This window comes from Rhipicephalus sanguineus, unplaced genomic scaffold, assembly GCF_013339695.2.
Source record: "Rhipicephalus sanguineus isolate Rsan-2018 unplaced genomic scaffold, BIME_Rsan_1.4 Seq353, whole genome shotgun sequence".
NCBI classification, from domain to species: domain Eukaryota; kingdom Metazoa; phylum Arthropoda; class Arachnida; order Ixodida; family Ixodidae; genus Rhipicephalus; species Rhipicephalus sanguineus.
In genome coordinates, this window is record NW_023615080.1 from 1,967 (window position 1) to 16,994 (window position 15,028).

Genomic DNA, 15,028 nt, shown 5'->3' on the forward strand with positions numbered 1-15,028 from the left:
GGCACGAGGTATAGCCGAGCTGCGCGACGGTAAAGCAAAGGTAGTACTTACAAACTTCAGCCATGTATAGGCACCTCAACAATTGTACGACGGTTGCCTACATCGACGTATGTGTAGCCGCCATGCGGATGGCGTTTGCCCTCTTCTATGCTGCCGACCTACTTCGACGAATAGAGGTCCCGAACGGGATTTGGACGTCAACCCGAGCCTTCCGAAGGTCAAGCAAGACCAACTCAAAACCCTGCTCCTGCAATACAGAGGTGGTTTCTCGTCGTCATCGCGGGTCCGGACAAACGCCCCTTGCTAAGCACCGCATATAACAGAAGAAAATTCTCGACCACTCTGTCAGAGCCCTACAGAGTTTGGACTCGAGAGCGCGACGCGATAAAGAAACAAGTCGACGAGATGCTACGCGACAACATCATCGAGCCGTCCAAGCGGCCGTGGGCGTCACCCGGTGGTGTTAGTGAGAAGAAGGACGTGTACCCCCTCGCACGGATAGACGACACCCTATATCGACTTCACAACGCGACGTACTTTTCGTCGATGGACCTCAAGACCGGCTATTGGCAGATCGAAGTAGACGAAAGAGACCGAGAAAAACCGCTTTATATCCCCGACGGCCTCTTTGAGTTCAAGGTCATGCCTTTCGGTCTTTGCTCGGCACCTGCGAAGTTCCAGCGCGTCATGGGCACCGTGCTGGCCGGATTGAAGTGGCAGACGTGCCTTGTGTATTTGGACGCCGTCGTCGTGTTTTCCTCGACCTTCGACGAGCATCTCCGGCGGCTTGAGCAGTACTTCCAGCAATCAAGACCTCTGGACTGACCCGAAGCCAGGAAAGTGCCGATCGCGTACGACGAGCTTTGTTTCTTGTCATGTGATAAGCAAGTCTGGAGTGCGCCCCGACCTGCGGAAAACAGCTGCCATCGCCGAATTCGCGCCACCCACCGACAAGAAGGCCGTGCGCCGATTTCTCTGCCTATGCGCCTATTACAGACGCTTCGTCAAAAAGTTTTTCACGGATCGCCGAACCACTGACGCTTCTCACGAACACTAACGTGGAATTCAGGTGAGAAACGGAGCAAGTGCAAGCCTTTCAAGAACTTAAACGACGCCTGCAGACGCCACCCATACTTGCGCATTTCGACGATTGCGCCTGTAGTATCCGGATATAGCCAAGCCCGCTCATTCGGTAGGCAACTATGAGAGTCAATAAACATGGCGTTTAAGTAAACACGCCTCATCATGTTTGTCTCTATCCTAATCCACGCCATCCGGCACGATGCAAACACTACATTGGCGTCAGAAGTGTGAAACGTACCACCCAGAAGCTTGAAGACAACAATCCCGAGGAATTTACATCGTCGACGCAGCCGAAAACTCTCAGGCAAGCGCAACATGGCCAATGCACTCCCGCCGTTCCCGAGTTTTGACCTTCGAGTCACCGACGCCAACAACATCGGACTTGAATGGACAAAGGGGTAGAACGATTCCAAAACTTCCTCGTTGCGTGCAACATCACGTCGGACACTCGCAAGAAAGCTCTTTTGCTTCACTACGTCGGTGAAGAGGTGTACGACCTATTCCAATCTGCCGGCCAGCACGTTAGAAAGCACGTCCGAGTACGAAGCGGCAAAAGCAAAACTCGACGCTCACTTCGCACCACGAATCAACCCAACCTTTGCTGTGTATCGTTTCAGACAAACAAAACAGAACGTGGGTGAAAGTTTGGACGCGTTTTACGCCAGACTCCGACAGCTCGCCCGACACTGCGGCTTCGCGAACGCCGATCTTGAAATCAAGAGCCAGATCATCCTCGCTACAACGTCGACCCGTCTGCGGAAATATGCCATGCTGCACGCCATAGAGCTGCCCGAATCCTCAAGCAAGGACGGCTGTTCGAAGATATTGAACGTGACGTCTCTGAGAGAGAAAATCGTCGACAGCACTCAGTCGGCATTTTCGCTGCACAAGGCGCGAAAACCGTCTGGAAAACTCGGAGAAGCACCACAGCTACAAGGGTCGTCGAAACCTGAAGCCACCTTTTCGACAATCATGTGACAGAGGCAAACGCGACACGCCAAACAACTGTCACAACTGCGGCGGCAAGTGGCCTCATCAAGGTGGGCGATCAGGTTTCCCTGCATGGGGCAAGACATGCAATGCATGTAACAAGTTTGGTCAGTTCGCACGATTTTGTCGCTCAACTAAGAAAATGGTGCAAGCAGTACACTGTGACAGTGGTCCAAACAGGAACTCGCAGGCAGCCTGCAGTAAAGGTGTTCAAGCTCTAAAGAACACTCTGCCTCCTTTGAGTCAGGTTCAAGCAGCGACGAATATGCCTTTGTTGCCATGACTTCCCCTCAAGCAGGCTCATCTCCAAAAGCCGTTGTTACTGTGAACAATGTGCCTGTTACCTTTATAATCGACACAGGTGCTACGGTGTCCATTGTTGGTGAAACGACTTTAAGAGCTACCGCCTAAATGTGAATTTCCAGGCAACATCCATCAGAGTATTTCCGTACAAAGCATCCCCGCTAGAACTTTTAGGCAAAGTTGCTGTCACGATGGGATACAAAGACAAGTGCATTGAAGAAGACATCTTCGTCATTCCCGGGAACTGTGCTCCACTCATGAGCTTCACAGCAGCATCCAACTGGGACTTGTCCAGATCACATACCAAGTTCATGACCAACTAGATAACAAGTCAATCGTGGAAGCATTTCCCAAATTGTTCAACGGAGTTGGAAAGCTAAAGAACCAGCACATTCACCTTTTTGTGGACGAAACGGTCCCACCTGTTGCTCAACCACACAGGAGTATTCCATTTGCCTTACGTGTTGCCACAGAAAAGGAACTCGAACGCCTCCTGTCAGAAGACATCATTGAGCCAGCCATTGGACCTACACCATGGGTATCCCCTGTGGTAATTGTACCTAAGCCGCATCAACCTGATGAAATCCGAATCTGTATTGACATGTGTGTGTCAACACTGCTATCCAACGTGAACGACATTGTGCCCGACGTGGATGACATCATTGTTGCCTTAAATGGAGCAACAGTATTCTCAAATCTTGACTTGAGAAATGGATATCATCAGCTGGAACTCGATGCACCCTCACGGCAGCTCACGACATTTTCAACATATGTTGGCTTGTTTCGATACAAACGCCTAAACTTTGGCATCAGCAGTGTAGCTGAAATTTTTCAAAACACCATTCGTCAAGTGCTCAATGGCATCCCCAACGTCCTCAATATCAGTGATGACATTCTTGTCTTTGGACAAACAAAACAGGAGCACGACACCCCTGGAAGCCGTTCTGCAGCGACTCCAAGAAGCCGGATTGACACTTAATGAAAAGAAGTGTCACTTTCATCAACGTGAACTGACCTTCTTTGGACTTATCTTTTCAGCTGAGGAGTTCGCCCTGATCCCAAGAAAATAGCAGCCTTCCTACAATCAAAACACCAGAGTCACCACAAGAAGTGAAGAGTCTGCTAGGAATGATCAACTATTCAGGCAGATTTCTCAGAAACCTTGCTGACCTCACACAGCCTCTACGTGAACTGACACTGAAGAATGCGACTTGGGAGTGGACTGCCCGCCACCAGAAGGCCTTTGACAGTTTGAAACAGGCCATGTCTGATGTTTCTACACTGGCCTACTTCGACCCATCAAGGCCCACAGAACTTGTGGTTGATGCAAGCCCTCATGGCCTTGGTGCAATCCTGATCCAGAGAGAACACAAGCACCCTTGTGATAGCATATGCAAGCAGAGCACTGACGCCGGTTGAAAGCCGCTACTCTCAAATCGAGCGAGAGATGTTAGCAGCTGTCTGGGGCATGGAGCACTTCCGGCTCTACTTGTGCGGTACGAAATTCCTTCTTCTAACAGGTCATAAACCGCTAGTCAGCATCCTTGGAAACCCCAAATCAGTGCCCTCTGCCCGCATACAACGCCTTGCCCTCCGTATACAGCAATATGCATATGATGTGCAGCACACTGCTGGTAGCAGCAACCCATCGGACTACCTGTCAAGACACCCAGTGCCCTTTGAGAAGCCAGGTTGTCAAATTGACAAAGTTCCAGATGAGTATGTTCATTTCATCCAGCGCCATTGCATTCCAAATCCTTCTCAATCGAAGAAGTGGCTGAACAAACGAAAATGGACCCACACTGAAGCTGGTCAAAGAAGCCATACATAACTTGCAGGACAAATGGCAAACAGCAGAATTGAAACCATTTGCTGCATTTGCTGCACCTGATGGCCTCATTCTCAGGGAACACGCTTGGTCCTCCCCATGAATCTTCAGGAACGTGCGGTACAACTTGCACACCGTGGCCATCAAGGCAGTATAAAAACAAAACAACTCCTTCGAGAGAAAGTATGGTTCCCAGGCATGGACAAGTTAGTACACGCACTCATCAAGGGTTGCCTCCCATGCCAAGCAGCAGTACCCCAGTCAAGTTGTGAACCACTTGCTCTCACAGAGCCACCAAACAGCCCGTGGGAAGCTGTATCAGTCGACTTCTGTGGCCCATTTCCCGACGGAAAGTATGCCATGGTAATAATTGATGACTTTTTACGTTACCCAGTTGTGCACATCATAAGCTCTACAGATGCTCGTAGAGTGCTACCACTTCTCCGAGCAGTTTTTGTTCAATTTGGAATCCCTGAACAAGTACGGACGGATAACGGACCTCCATTCCAAGGCACAGAATTTGCAAACTTCGCTGAAGAACTCGGTTTTCGGCATCACAGAGTCACACCTCTATGCCTCAAGCGAATGGCGAGGTTGAAAGATTCATGCGGACACTAAGAAACAAGTCCACACCAGCCAACTTGAGAACAGTGACTGGAAGTCAGAGTTAGACACATTTTTGATGTCATACAGGTCGACACCACAAGGCACCGCTCAGCGGACCCCGTATGAACTATTGTTTGGAAGGTCAATGCGGAATCACCTTCCTCAATACATCCCACCCCCGAAAGCAGCTAACAAGAATGGTACAAGGTCAACAGAACTACGCCGGAAGGTGTATAACAAACAGTACGCTGACACTGGAAGGCACGCCAGGCCACATCGATTCTTTGTGGGTCAACAAGTTCTTTGTAAACAGCCACAAAAAAAAACAAATTCACACCATATTAGACCCCTTGCCATATGTGGTCACTAAGGTCTCAGGGTCACAAATGTGGCATCACGAGGAGGCGAGTTGTAGTCCGAAATGCCAGTTTCTTCAAGGATGCTCAGGCATCGTCTCAGCATCGCCACGCAGTGCAGAGCCAGGTGCGATGACCTGGCACCTTTGCCGGACACAGAAGCTCCGGCACCAAACCCCTCCACCAACCACACAAGCATCCCTATCGTCGCTATCCCACCCGCGACAGGAAGCGTCCTGGCCACTTTGACGACTATGTGTGATACCGGCAGGCATGCATTGTGTGTGCGTGTGAAAATTGTCAAGTGTTCTTACGTGTAAACCTTGTGCTGAGGAAGCAGCAAGTGAAACTCAGTTGTGTTCGCTATTGTATCTATTTTATTATTTTTCTGTTTGCTCCTCATGAACACTCTTCCTCAAGGGGATAATGTAGTATCCGGATATAGCCAAGCCCGCTCATTCGGTATCAGTTATGCTAGCCGGTCACTATCCAAGGCAGAAGCGAACTATTCCACAACAGAAAAGGAATGCCTTGCCATCCTCTGGGCTACGTCAAGTTTCGCCCCTACCTCTATGGCAGGCCCTTCAAAGTTGTCAGTGACCATCACGCCTTATGCTGGCTAGCTAACTTGAAGGACCCTTCAGGTCGTCTCGCACGATGGAGTCTGAGGCTTCAAGAATTCGACATTACCGTCGTGTACAAGTCCGGACGAAACACTCTGACGCCGACTGCCTGTCTCATGCCCCCGTCGACGCGCCGCCGCAAGACGACGACGATGACTCCTTCCTCGGAACTATAAGTGCCGATGACTTCGCCGAAAGGCAACGAGCCGACGCGGAACTGGGGGGCCTTATGGAGTACCTCGAGTGCAAGACCGCCGTTGTTCCGAAGGTATTCAGCGAGGACTGCCGTCGTCTTTCTTACGGACGGCGTTCTCCTGAAGAAGAACTTCTCGCCACTTCGAACCGACTACCTTCTCGTCGTGCCCTCATCATTGCGACCAGATGTCCTCCAGGCCCTACACGACGACCCGACGGCTAGACACCTCGGTGTTTCCCACACGCCTGCCAGAATACAGGAAGAATACTACTGGCCACGCCTTGCTGCCGACGTCGCCCATTACGTTTAAGACTTGCCGAAATTGCCAGCGACGGAAGACACCGCCGACTAGGCCAGCGGGACTTCTGCAGCCAATCGAACCACCTCACCGGCCGTTCCTCAAATTGGGTTTGACCTACTGGGCCGTTCCCGACGTCGACTTCCGGCAACAAGTGGATCGTCGTAGCAACTACTACCTCACCCGCTACGCTGAGACAAAGGCCTTGACCAAAGGCAGTGCGCCGAGGTAGCCAAGTTTCTTCGTGGGAACATCATCTTGCGTCATGGCGCCCCAGAGTCCTCATCACGACAGAGGTACCGCCTTTACTGCGGACTTGACTCAGGCGATCTTCAAATACAGCGAGACGAGCCACCGCCGCACCACCGCCTACCCCCGCAAACCAGTGGCCTCACCGAACGTCTAAATAAGCCATCGCCGACATGCTGACTATGTACGTCGACGTTGAGCACAGACATCGGACGCCGTCCTTCCGTGACCTTCGCTTACAACACGGCCGTCCAAGAACAACGCAAATGAGCCGTACAATTGGTCTACGGAGGAGGAGCCCAGCGACGACACTCGACGCCATGCTACCGAACGTCATCGACGAAGAAAACCTCGACGCCGCCGCTTACTTACAACGTGCCGAAGAAGTTCGACAGCTCTCCCGCCTACGCATCAAGACCCATCAGTGCCACCGACCAGCCGTGGCTACAATCTTCTGACGACGCTACGTGGAATACCATCCCGCGACCGTGTTTTGGGTCTGGACGCCATACTCCGACTTGGACTTAGCGAAAAACTCCTTCGACGATACTTCGGGCCATACAAGGTTTCTTCGACGTCTCGGCGCTCTTGACTACGAGGTCATCCCGGATGGCATTACGAACTCCCAGCGACGCCGCGCACGACCTGAAGTCGTCCATGTCGTGCGCCTTAAGCCGTTTTTTGCGCGTTAGCGAACCTGGGGACTCTACTTTTTCCTTTGTTATTGTAATTTATTTATGTATGCACTTGTTTTTTTTTCTCTCTTCTTGTTCTTTTAACAAGCATCGGGACGATGCTTTTTCAAGGGGGGGCAATGCCACCTCACTTCTTGTTTTATTTCGACGTATTCGGTTTGACTAGCAAGGACGGTTATCAACGCTCGACGCTGTCCCGCGAAGCAGTGCTTGAGAAGCTTCGCGATTGTAGTAGATTCGTTTTGTAGCGTTAGCAACGCTTGCCTAGCCGTGGCCGATTTCGCGTGGAGCGTCATGAGCCGTGCTGCGCATGCGCGAGGATCAGTGATGTCACACAGCTGGGTCCCGAGCTGGCATCTCATGCGCTCTGCATCGACACCGCCGCGCGCGCTCGCCGCTGCTGGTCTGCACTGCATTCGAGAGGAGTGACGTCGTAGCACAGTGGCGCCAGCGCGCGCGCGCTATTCGCCTTCGCTGTGCAGTCGCCGTCTGACACTGGCGAGCCAATTGATAGCGCCTCTGACTGGCGTTTGCAGCTGGTAACGCCAGAAAGAGGATAGCGCAAATGCTGCTCACACGGCGCACAAAGCCGAGCAGCTTATCTGATCGCATCCCGAAGTAGTTGCCTGGCAATAGCTTTTTCAAGCAATCCCAGAACCCTCCGCGGCGCGCGAAGCACTATGGGAAAATGTGTACGGCGAGCCCGCCTGCTGTTCCGTCGCTCGCTGCTCGTTGGCGCCGTGGGAGCACCAAACGAAAAAAAAAAACGCGTCGCTGCTGGTTCACTATTATTAAACCCTAAATACTACCATGTCTGAACGCACCTGCATGTATCCTTATGCATGAAATGCGAAAGGATGATGCAGTCAGTGTAGGTATTACCGAACGGTTGTATACCTGATGTAGCAATTAAGCGGCATGCGAGTTATCACGGGCCGATACACGCAGTCGAAGCGTGCTATCTTGAGCAATGTGAGCTGGACACCGAATTCGTATTTATTCAATGATTACCGTTCACAAGCCGCTATGACATTTATGCCATAGCGGCTCGGGATCGGGTTTAACCAAACTGTATAGAGAGGTGTTACACTGCTCAGGTGTACAGATGATTATTTTTATTTTAACTGACAAGTCACGCGCTGTACAAAGAGTGAGCACATTCTAAACGTGTTTAAAAAAAGGGATGGGACTAGAATTCACTTGCGAGATGCCTTGCTCTGATAATTCGCAGTTTCTTGATACTGCTTTAACTACGGAGCACTTTTGCGGCCAGTATAGTCCGCATTCAGCGAAATAGGTGTTTAATTTCGCGTCGGCGCATTCGAATATTGTTAACGAGAACTGTGATGTCATGATTACGCTCGGCATTTGAAAAAAGACTTGCGCACATAAGATGAGCAGTAGTTTCCAGCCACAAAGTGATGAAGAGGCGGGATATCCTGCGTATCGTGTATCGGTTTGCGAAAACCTGTTCGCATGAAAAGAAAGCTTAACACAGCGTCCCCATCCGAATAACGAAGAAACTAGAAATATTGCAGTTATTCCAATAAGTATAGAAGCCGCATGGCCTGAGAATGTAGGGAAGCGATGTGGGGGTGAAGGTTGTGTTTGGCGCCCCAAATAAGCTTAGTCACATTGTCGCAGGGTCTGCGGGGGCAAAGAAAATGCGTCAGAGCATGTCAATTGTTTTGTAAATTGCGTAGGAGTTAACCGCAAATTTCTCTTTCTTGTGTCACTGTACATCGGCCAGATTCGATAATACGCGCCTCAGCGAGCATCTAATTCATTGAATGAGCCGCCTCATCTCGCATCGCTATGTCAGTCATGAAAATGTCATCCATCTTCGAAAGTACAGTAATTTTGTACCATCACCTAATCAAACAACGCGAGAAATTTCGAGGCATATCATGTCACAAATAACGCCACACCCTGTGTCAGTCAACCTTCTCAGTCGTTACAAGACAAGGAATTCAACTTTATTAATCGACTGTAAGCACGGGCATTGGTTTGACCTCTTTATGAAACGCACGACGCACCCCATTTTGTATATATGCTTTTTTTCACGCGTGCAATAAACTTTCAGTTTTGTGTGAGCGCGGTGTGTGCATTTCCTTCCTTGTATTGCTCCTTTCTTTTTTCGCTCTAAGTATTATTCCAACCTGTAGTTTAGCACCAGCGAAGGTTAGTAGGCACTTATCGTTCGTTACATATTGGTGCGAGCGACGCAATGAATGTATCTCACTTCCCCAAATGCCGACTACACTTTCTAGTGTACTCTTTAAATATCAGAACCTCACACTGTACTCGTCGACAGTGTCGATGGACGTTGATTCAAAATGCATCCGCGATTCATAGACCCTCCTGCACTTCATAGGCAACCGAGTTGCTTTTTTTTTCATTTATGCCATAAGGCACACTGGCGCAAAAAAAATAATAAACAAGATGTGACGCTTCTGAACCGCTCAACTGGTTCAACAGTGGGACAGATGGAAATCGTCGAGAGGCCGTCGCAGCTAAACACTGAAGTTCGTGATTGAATTGCGCAGTAACATGTTGCACCTTGCCAAATTCGCTTTGTCTAAGAAGTCCTGGCACGGCGCAAGCGGAAAGCTACAGCGCAAGGCCCGCGCGCTCGTTGCGGCGGCTGCTGCAGCGTACACACATTTCCCATGAGCGCTTGCGCGCCCGTTGGTGGCGCTCGTGTGCTTGAAAAAGGTCTATTAGCGGTTCAGCGTACAAAGAATGAACAGAAGAAGGCTAATAATCCTATACAACCTGGAAAGCTAAGAATAATCAGCTTAACCTTTGCTAACGCTACGTATATCCTGGCATGGCCGAGCTAAGCCACTGTTAATATTTTTTGTTAAGATTGCGCGCCGCACGCGAATGTTCTAGCTTTGTCAAGAGATAACGCCGCCACTAGCTATATTGGGAAAGTTCGATAGCGCCTGTATAAAGCCGACGCGCTTGACCGCTGGCAGTTGATCGACGATCGACGCTCTGTTCGCCGCTATCAGTGTATTGCTGTAGTTTGACACTATCAGTTTCCCGGCCACAAGTTCGGCCAAATAAAGAGTTTCATCTTGACCACGCCAGCTGTTGTCTTCGTCGACGTCACGACCCCGTGACAATATATATATATATATATATCTATATATATATATATATATATATATATATGTGTGTGTGTGGGTTGTGTGTGTGGTGTGTGTGTATGTATGTATGTGTGTGTGTGTGTGTGTGTGTGTGTGTGTGTGATGTGCCGAAAATAGACTAGTTGAAAGCCTGGCGTCCTGTCCTGTCTTCTCTCGTTTATTCCTCGTTCTGTTTGCGCCACAAGTATTTCGTTAATCCCCCGTTCCTCTCGCCCTTGCCTAGAGGGGGCACGCGGCCAGTATCTTCACGGAAGAGAGATAGTTAGGTGAACATTGGTTGGACCGTCCAAGACCTACCGTTCCCCCAAATCAGGGGACTATAGGAAAGGAGAAGCTATTTGAACGCAGCCTGCTGATCCGTCTAGTCCTAAATTGAATCTAGAATTCCGTCGAGATGTAGTCCAGTAGTTAGTTCCATCCAGTGTCCCTTGGACCGCCTTGCCTCAATGGAACTTCGAGAGACTAGTTGACGTAAGAGACCACAAGCCAACATCTGCAACCAAGTCCATAGTATTTACTGTCTAGTTAATCTGCTCGAGGGATGTCAGCAGATTAGACTCCCGGAACACCAGCCCAGCAAACGCATCCACTTCAAGAGGATTCGCCAGCGTTTTTCGGGAAAGCTCTTCCATCGACCTATGGTTTACGGACTGGCTGCTGCTACTCGGTTGTCCGTATGCCAGCTTTCGTTTTCAGTTGAATTTTGTTTGAGTTTGAGTACTTGAGTACGAAACAGTGTTGTACGCGTTACCGAACAAAAGTAACTAAATACGTTACCCATTACTCTAGCAAAAAGGAACGCTTTACCGCGTTACACTACCTAAAAAAAGGTAACGCGTTACCGTCACCGCTACCGAAAGAAAGTAACGCCCGTTACTTCTGCTGTTACTCCAGGGTCAGAAATTTGAATCAGTGCCCTCGCTGCAGGAACCAGAATAAAAAAATTGCAGTGGCTTAGCTCGGCTGTGCCAGGATATACGTAGCGTTAGCAAAGGTTCAGCGATTATTCTTAGCTTTCCAGATTGTCTAGGATTAGCTTGATTGTCATGCTTACTGCTGCTCCAATGACACACACACGGTATACGTATATGTGGCACATGCATATTTATTTTTGCTCAACGTCATGTTGCTTCTCTATTGCCACAAAGACGGCTCGGTGGTCAGTGAAGGAACACGCTGCCGTCTGTATGGCCGCAACACAGTAACCGCTAATTGCCAGGCAACTACTTCGGGATCCGATGAGATAAGCTTCTCGGCTCTTCTGCGCCATCGAGCAGCATTTGCGCTCTCCTTCTCCATGGCGCTACCCACCTGCAAACACTAGGCAGAGGCGCTATCAAGCGGCCCCAGCGCAGTGTCAGACGGCGACTGCACAGCGAAGGCGAATAGCTGCGGCGCGCTGGCGCCACTGTGTCTACGACGTCATCCTCTCGAATGCGGTGCAGACCAGCAGCGGCGAGCCGCGCGCGGCGGTGTCGGAGAGCGCATGAGATGTAAGCTCCGGTGACCCAGCTGCGTGACATCACTGATCCTCGCGCATGCGCAGCACGGCTCATGACGCTCCACGCGAAATCGGCTCCGGCTAGGCAAGCGTAGCTAACGCTACAAAATGAATCTCACATTTCCCTCATGAAACCTCTAACCAAGACAATGATTTTAGGTGAATACTGATATAATCAGAAAACTTGCACAATTATGCTGGACTTCAGCAATATATAGTGGCCTAATACGTTTACTGTAGAGTTGCATGTGCTGGCTTATAACTTCGTGGCACGTGGTAAAGCCATTTCTCAGAGTGACAGTAAACAAAATATTGCCACGTGCGTTTCTTATTATCACTTTTGCTGTATTCGGTTTTCGCCCTCAAAGTCTGTCAGCAACGCTCAGCGCAAACCGCGCCTCATTGTTCGAAGCTTCGCAATTATTGTAGAACGTTTTGTTAAGATTGCGCGCAAGACGCGAAACACTCGAGCTTATTCTAGAGCTTTCGCGACAACCAGCGATAACGCTGGAATATTCGACGGCACATGTATAAATGCCGACGCGCTTCGCGGCTTGTCAGATTATCCACGGCCGACGCTTTGTTCGTCGCTATCAGTGTACAGCGCCTATTGTAGGTTGACTCTGTTTGGGAGGGCGCTGCGGGTCGATGGGAGCGGACGTGCCTCACATAGGCTCTGGCTTTTTCGCAAATTATCGCGGCGTCTCAACAGTTACCGCGGTAATTTGATACCGCCGTGTGTATGAAGGTGCGGGGAATCCACCGATACCATTTTCAACCAAGAGGTACGAACTCTTCAGCTTTTACGAGCAACATTCTCTCGGGGCGGCGGCGCCCGCCGCTCAGCCTAACCGAGGGTAGGGAATCGAGGCCCCGTTCGGCCTAACCGCTAGGCCTAACTTCGACGTGGTCGGCAATTATGGCCTCTTCTACGAGAAAGACGGCGTCTCAGGTGAAGGACTTTGCGGCTTCTGGCCCCGGCATTAACGGACAGATGCAAGTCGATGTGGGAGTAGAGCTGTGCACGGGCCGTATTCCGAGCCCGAGCCCGGCCCGGGCCCGCTGACTTTGTCGAAGGCCCACCTGAGCCCGACGGCAAAGGGCTGCGAGCCCGCCCGGCCCGGCCCGGCCCGACGAAAACATAATCCCGGGCCCGGCCCGGCCCGGCTTTTTGAAGGTTCACTGCGAAAACAAAATATCGTTTTTCGGTAATTTGGCATTTTATTGAGCATATCAATATGATCAAACGACACACGACGAACGGTCTCTATTACACATCAGCTGTACACCAACAAATAACGTAATAATTATGCACGTGCATATAACAAATACTGCGAGACAACGGTAAACGTTTTACATACCAACATGCAACAAATATTTTATTTGCATTGCATACTTGCGACAGCGCGGCACTGTTGCTCTACAAGTAGACGGCCTCATGCCAGCAACAATGGAGTTCGCACGCCAAAGCCGTCACGTGTATGGGGTATGCCCATGCAAGCGTCAGCTTGCACGAAGGCCGTCGGATCGCTCGTTGCTGTCGCGTGCATTTTCACTCATATGGGAAATGTCCTTAAACCTAAACGCGACTGTTCGCGTTTAAGCGACTGTTCGCGTCACTAGCTCGGATGGTGTTGCTTCTCTGTTTGTCGGAGTGCAACAGAGGCAGTGCTTTACTGCTCCCCGTTTTTAAAGTAGCGAATGGAAAGGAAAAGCGGTAAAGGGCGGTCGCGGAAAAGGCGCTGTATGCGTGCTGGAAAACAATTCCCGCTCATTCTCTATATAGCCCGAGCCCGGCCCGGGCCCGAGGTGAAATACGTCGGCCCGCCCGAGCCCGGCCCGCGGGCCGGCTCGGGCTCGGGCTTTCGGGCTCCGGAGCCCGTGCACACCTCTAATGAGGGGGAAATTACAAACGGGGTTTTAACAGGCGAAAGATTTTGCGGCTCCTGGCCCTGGCATTAATGGCATACAGATGCAAGTCGAAGTGGAGGGAGAAAAAATTACAACCGAGGATTTTCAAGAGGGCTCCGGCTGGACGCACGTGGTCCGAAAAGCAAGACCCAAGGCAAGGAGTCTACGCGGCCGGCGACGCCCGAGCGGCAATCTCGGCCTCGAGAAAGGGACACAACGCCAAGAGAGTCATCGCCTCTACGACAAAGGCGTCTAAAATGCCAAATGTGCTACCACGCGAAGACATCAAATCGTCGTCAGCCTCGGGGAGGCCTAAACATTGCCAAGCTGCAGGCGACCGTGGCGACGGCCATTCGCTTGGCAGCGGGGGTATCAAGGGAAGACGGCAAGGCAGACCGTTCTGCCGAATGTACACCAGAACATCGTAGTGGTGAGCACCCCGGACGAGGGACGAGCCCGGCCTACCGAATTCAGTCCATCTGCATTGGAGATCAAGTGCACGAGGTAGGAGCATACCACCCTATTTAAAATGTATCCACCATGTGGAATGGTGGATTCCACATCCATCATTATAGTGGATTATGGGGCTGGAAGACGGTGGCACAAGGTGTATGCTGGATGCTGGCTTATGATGGATGCTGGAGAATCACGTAGCGTAAAACGGCTCTACAGCGTCGAGACCATCGTGCCTAGCAGTCACACATAAATAATTGTATAGAAGGCGATGTAGAAACATTTGTGTAAATAAAAAACGAAAAAAAAGCCGCATGCAAAAAAAAAAAAAAACTTCCGCCACCGGGAGTCGAACGTGCGTCCTTCTGATCCCGAGCCGAGTACTTTACCATTACGCAACGCTGACTTCTTTTTTTTTCTTTATTTCCAGGCATTAGGAAACACTTTCCCACCGCCACGCTTTCTGCATGCGGTTGAGATTACAAAACTTTCATTTTGACCAGAGCATCCATCAACACCAACACTTCTTCGCCATATTCCAATTTTCGAAACACTTCGCGTAGTCTGCTCACCAACTCGGTAAAGTAAGAGTTCACCGGTCTCGCATTTATATCACAGTGCCTTACAGCCATGCGGTTTCTCCAAATACTGTGAAGACCGAGTAGAAGAAACATGTCATAGGGCACAGTGCCTTGACTTGTAGCTAAATAACAAACCGTGTGGCGTGAGCGGTAATTCTATTTTAAGGGTTCTTTGCATAATATCCCAAAAGAAGACCGCA

The 15,028-nt window shown here is 50.4% G+C and overlaps 1 pseudogene; it reads left to right on the forward strand.

The window, feature by feature from the left end:
• The first annotated feature begins 1,398 nt into the window (after window positions 1-1,398).
• Window positions 1,399-3,795, forward strand: LOC125756637 (uncharacterized; annotated as a pseudogene).
• Window positions 3,796-15,028: the final 11,233 nt, after the last annotated feature.